Raw genomic sequence first — 6110 nt, forward strand, 5'->3', positions numbered from 1 at the left:
TCCTGGGGCTCACTGGTCAGCCAGGTTCAGGGATCTTGTCTCACAAAATAGAAGCAGCTGAGAAAGACATCCTGAAGTCAATTTCTAGCCTCCACATATACCTGCCTGGGCAATTGTACCCATGCCATGTTTACACCATACACACACATGAAAGAAAAAGCAACCTCTTCCAAATAACACCGAGATTCAGGCTTAATTGCATAGGAGAGGTGTGTAGAGCAGCTTACTGATTCTCAAAAATAGTTCAGCAAGCAAATAAAACCACAAGTACCAGTTATTCACCTGGGTTGTTCAAGGCACGTGACATTGGGATTTCACCTATAATGTCTGGCATTTCGTTTTTACAGCATCAGATTTATTCTTTATGTCAAAATTTCATCTAATTAAAGAGTTTTCCCACGGTACTATAAATGGCAAGAATCATCTGATTCCTTTTTTTTTTTTTTTTTTTGAGAAGCCTGTAGATCAGTTCTTAAAGTAATTCTCGCTAGACTAGCTATCAGGAACTTACTAGAAATGCAAATTCTTCAGTGGTCCCCAACTCTTCTGAACCAGAAATCTGAATTTGGAGGTCAGACAGATGACTCAGCAGGTAGACACTTGCCAACAAGCCTGATGATTTATCTGTGTCCAGTCTCTAAGACCCACATGGTAGGGGAGACTGGCAGAAATATTTAAATAAACACACATACGAATGTTTAAAAAGGTTAGAAATATGGGTTGTTCTCAAGTCTTCAAGTTCAAAGTCATCATCTGAGGAGGGTTGGTCCCTCGTTCCTTCCCAGCTTAGCTGACTCTCAGAACCGTGGTGCTGTCAGAACCTAGAGAAGCTGTTAACAAACTCAGTCACAAGCATCTCTCAGAGGAGACAATGGCTTTTGTCCATGGTTCCTTTGGTTACTTCATGAGAACAGTCTCTGCTAGTGAGGTGACCTTCAAGAGGCCTCAGGATCTGTGCTTCTGTGGAATCGGTGGCTACAGCTCAGCAATATGCTGTGTTCTATCACCAAATTTCTTCCCAATTGGAGTTATTTGACCTCACTGTAAACCCTCTCTAAAAATATGTACGTGCCTCACAAATACAGTGTGCTGTCATGAAACTTAAATAAATACAAGGGGCACGTCCATTCAAATGACACTGTTAGGATTTTGAAGCAAAGGGGGTATTTCATGTGTATATACACACACATTCCCAGCCTGAAGCAGACTTCACAGAGTTCTGTTTGTTTGTTTTAAAAGCATATGCCCATAAGGAAAATGGAAAAAAGAAGAGACAAATGCCAGAAACGGAGAGATAGGTACTTCAAACTGGCCCATAAAAGCTACCCAACAATTGAAGGAAATGTCATTTAAAAAAAGAAAAGAGAAACCACTCTGTTTCCCCAAGACAGAGCTCATAAAAGCCTGTAGTTGGCATTATTGCAGTCATGCTCATTCTCTCACAACTATGTCAACCAACTTCTGAACTTCTATTGTTAGTAACACTTTTCTCCCACAAAACGTTATCTCCCATATACTTTTTCTCAGAAGTCACTGCATGATGCACTCCTTCCAATAATATAAGCCAAGATGGAGGACTAAAGGAATTTTGAGAATAAACAAGAGAGATACTGCTTAGAATTCATGTCTCAGAATAAAAGGGATTAAATACTAGTACAGGGCTTGAAAAATAAGGTTTAAAAAGTACGTCATGGGCACCATATACTACCAAATAAAATCCCCAGTACCAGGAATGGGTTACATCTTTTTGAGTTGTTGACCAGTGGGGTCTCATAATAAACTATTGTCAGTATTACTGATTACTCTCCAGATGGCTGAAGACATCACATATGTACATCCTCAAGAACAGGAAAACCAGGTGGATGCTTACCCAGAAGACTCACCCTTACTGGCTACTCTTCATGGTGCTGGAAGGTACTATACATACTATGGAGGGAGAAAAGCAATCATCAATATCACCTCACTACTAACCTGTGAGTTACAATAATTAAACTGCCTGTAAGGTATGACAATTGATGCAATAGTGGTACGAGTGTCATAGAAGAAACCAAACACTGTTTTAAAAATGGATTTAAGGTCCACTCTATGAAATGGAACTCATACATGGCACCATCAATGAGCCAAGGCAAAGCTAGATAGATTATGGGCCTCAGGAAAAAACCTACTACCAATACACTGCTACATCAGTGGCTCTTAACCTGTGGGCCATGACCCCAGGCAAATCTCTATCTCCAAAAATATTTGCATTACAATTTATAACAGTAGCAAAATTACAGTTATGAAGCAGCAGTGAAAATAATTGCATTACACAGTGGTCTGACTGTATGTACCTCTTCAGACCAGAAGAGGGCACCAGATCTCATTACAGATGGTTAGGATCTACCATGTGGTTGCTGGGAATTGAACTCAGGCCCTCTGGAAGAAAATGCAGTGCTCTTAACCACTGAGCCATCTCTCTAGTCTCTGGACTCCATGTTTTTTTTTTTTATTGTTGTTGGCTTTTAGTTTGGTTTGTTTATTTTAAGAGAGGGGAAAGAAGGAGAAGCTGGGTGGGTGGGGAAGTAGGAAAAGATCTGAAAGGACTTTGTAGAGGGAAAAGAATATGGTTAAAAATATATATGAAATTCTCAGGGCTGAAGAGATGGCTCAGAGGTTAAGAACAGTGATTGTTCTTCCAGAGGTTCTGAGTTCAATTCTCAGCAACCACATGGTGGCTCACAACCATCTGTAATGAGATCTGGTGCCTTCTTCTGGCCTGCAGGGATATGTGCAGAAAGAACCCTATATGCATAATTAATAAATAAGTTTTTTTTAAAAAAAGAAAAAAATATATATGAAATTCTCAAAGAACAATAAAATCAATATTTTAAAGGAGAGAGAGAGAGAGAGAGAGAGAGAGAGAGAGAAAGAGAGAGAGAGAGAAAGAGAGAGAGAGAGAGAGAGAGAGAGGCAAAAAAACGTCACTGGCCTATCCGGAAAGAAAGAATACATTCTAAAGAGACACTTGTACTTCCCTCTTTGTACATCAGACTATTGAAAGGATGGACCTTTAAGAAATTAATATTCTGCTGTGACAAGAAATGGCTGAAGGCATAGGGGTGGCCAGAGGAAAAACTTGTCTCCGGGAGAAAAACTTTATAACTTGTCAGGTGACCTTGCAGGATAGACTTGGTGCTAAAACAAGGATAGGCAGGGGAGCATATCTGTATCCTCTGCTTTGTCTTTGAATATACTCCTGTGTTAGGACCCCAAAGATAGACTTGAGGAAGGGTTCTTTGCGGTACATTAATTTCTCCAACCACTTGGGAGTTTCTCAAGTCCAAGAGCAGCCTGGGCAACACTAGGAGATTCTAACAAAAAAATAACAAAAATGGGAGTCCAACAACTTGCAGCAAAGTAGACCAAATCACCTCAAGTACTTCTTGAGGCCCTTCTTGTAGTGATGAGCTGTGGGTAAGCCTGCTTTTCATCCTGCCCGGCTCCCAGCTGATGCCCTGAAATAATAACACACAATACCTGGCCCATTAGTTCCAGCCTCTTATTGTCTAATTCTCACATCTTGATTAACCCAATTTTAGTAATCTGTGTAGCACCACGAAGGGTGGCTTACTGGGAAGATTCTAGCCTGCATCCATCTCGGAGAGGAGAGTCATGGCGACTGCTTAAGGCATCTGACTAACTTCCCTCCTTCCCAGCATTCTGTTCTGTCTACTCCACCTATCTAAATCCTTCCCTATCAAAAAGTCAAGGCAGTTTCTTTATTAACCAATGAGAGTCCTCCATCACTTTCTCATATTGGCCAGAGTGAAACCAGGAATCCACCACATATCAGTGACATTGAACTCAACAGTTTGCCTGTTTCATCAAGATTGTCAGATACCTAGACCGTCATGGAGAAAGAGGTCAAATATTTAAGAAATATTTGACTTGGTATGGTGATTTATCCTCCCAACTCACTGATATAATGAGGGGGTGTTGGGAGCAGTGAGACCCCAGATCCTGAATTTCTTGTAATCCTCTGATCTGAGTGCCTACAGCTGCTCTGAGCACAAGACCTTCAGGAGTTCCTGATGGCAGAAGAGTGGTTTCTGGTGGGTTTGCCTGGGGCATGGCTATCTCTATATAATCTGCCCCTGAACACAATGAAGGGGGCATTCTTGGGAAATTCAAGGATGACCCATGTCGTTGTCTGTCTGTCTGTGTTTGTGTATTTTAACCTCTTGCTCCTTGCTAAATCTCGTGAAATGGGTGCCAGCACACCAAACGCAGACACAGGGGCACGGTGTGTGGAAATTAGAGGTCCCAGCCGAGATATCGGGAACTAGGGAACGCTGAGAGGTCACCCTCAGAAGGTGAAGGGTGGATTGGGGTATATGTGTTAATCCTGACGTCCTTCGCTCAGTTTTGGTTCCAGGAAGTCCAACTGAGAAAGAGGGGTAAACGAACAGTGTTGTCCCCGGCCGGAGGGGACATATGTATTGGGAAAAGATAGAATGTATATAGCTTAAAAAGATAAATGTGTACAGATGTATGATATGTTGGTTGTGTTGTCTTTTGTGTTCTGGACTGGAGAAAGACATTTGATTCTAGGAACTGCTAAGAAAGGTATCTTGACTTTAAAATATGGGCTTAAGAATTTGATGTTTTGGAAAGGAGGTTCTGTTTTTGTCTCCACAGACGATGAGAGCCTAAGGATTTACTCGATATTCATGTGGTTTGAATCCCCGAGACTTCCTGAAATGTTGCAGTGGAATGTGAGCGGCCGTGGCTCCAAGGCCAAGTGGCTCCAGGCGATGGGCGCTGATGTACTGCGAGGCGTGCAAAGCCCAGGACCTGTGCAAACCCCAGGACCTGCCTCGAGGACCAACAAGGCAAGAATGCTAGGCCCGCTTCCAGCGTGGGCCTCAGGGCCCAGAAGCACAGCACGACCACAACCTGCGTCTGAGCGGGACTGGAAAATGGCAGTGAATTGCAGCCGCTCAGCAGGAAGTAGCCAGAGAGATTGACAATGCCCAAATTCCCTAAGTGGGGCCGCTTCAGTGGTTGCAGAGCAAGCCTGCTTCCCTGAGTTCTCCACTCCATGCACCAGTTTGGACCCAGAACGAATGCAGCTGGGGCTAGAAGGCAGCTGGAGCAGAGCTTTGCTAGGTGGCTGTGGTGGAAGGCACATTGCCTCAGCCCAGTCGGTGCCTAGACTGGCGGATGCCACAGCAGTGCCTGAAGTACATGTTACCTGGAGATACTGACTCCTCATCCCCCCGAATACTTAAGATCAGATACTGTTTTACAAAAAAATTAGGGGGGAGATGTTGGGAGCAGTGAGACCCCAGATCCTGAATTTCTTGTAATCCCCTGATCTGAGTACCTACAGCTGCTCTGAGCACAAGACCTTCAGGAGTTCCTGATGGCAGAAGAGTGGTTTCTGGTGGGTTTGCCTGGGGCATGGCTATCTCTATATAATCTGCCCCTGAATACAATAAAGGGGGCATTCTTGGGAAATTCAAGGATGACCCGTGTCTCTGTCTCTCTGTGTGTGTTTGTGTGTTTTAACCTCCTGCCCCTTGCCTGAATCTCATGAACTGGGTTCAAGCGCACCGAGTGCAGACACGGGGGCGCGGTGCGTGGCAAGGGGGTAACTCTCCTACATCCTCTTTCCAGGCCCTATGGGAAGGATATTATAAATGCTGCAGCAGCTACCACTACATCACTATGGAAGCAGGATGAGCCACCCCAAAGATCATCACTCTTTGGCTGTATTCCAAAGAAGGGACTTTGGCTTTGCTCTCTCTCTATAGCAAGGGAATGCTGATGGAATTATAACCTGGCCTATAGCTTCAACCCCACAGAGAGCGTATGATAGATGGGTAAGGGCTGCTTTTGTTGGACAATTATGTCATACAATTTTCCAATCACCTCTGTGAAGCATTATAAATTTACTACTAATACTAAGGAAATTAACACAAATGAGCTTTAAAGGAAGCTTGAAACCCAGCATCATAAGGTACAAATGATGGATGACTTTCATTGGTTAATTAATAAAGAAACTGCCTTGGCCCTTTAAGAGGACAGAAAATTAGGTAGGCAGAGTAGACAGAACAGAATTGTGGGAG

The sequence above is a fragment of the Arvicola amphibius genome, chromosome 4, assembly GCF_903992535.2.
Source record: "Arvicola amphibius chromosome 4, mArvAmp1.2, whole genome shotgun sequence".
In the NCBI taxonomy this organism is placed as follows: Eukaryota; Metazoa; Chordata; class Mammalia; order Rodentia; family Cricetidae; genus Arvicola; species Arvicola amphibius.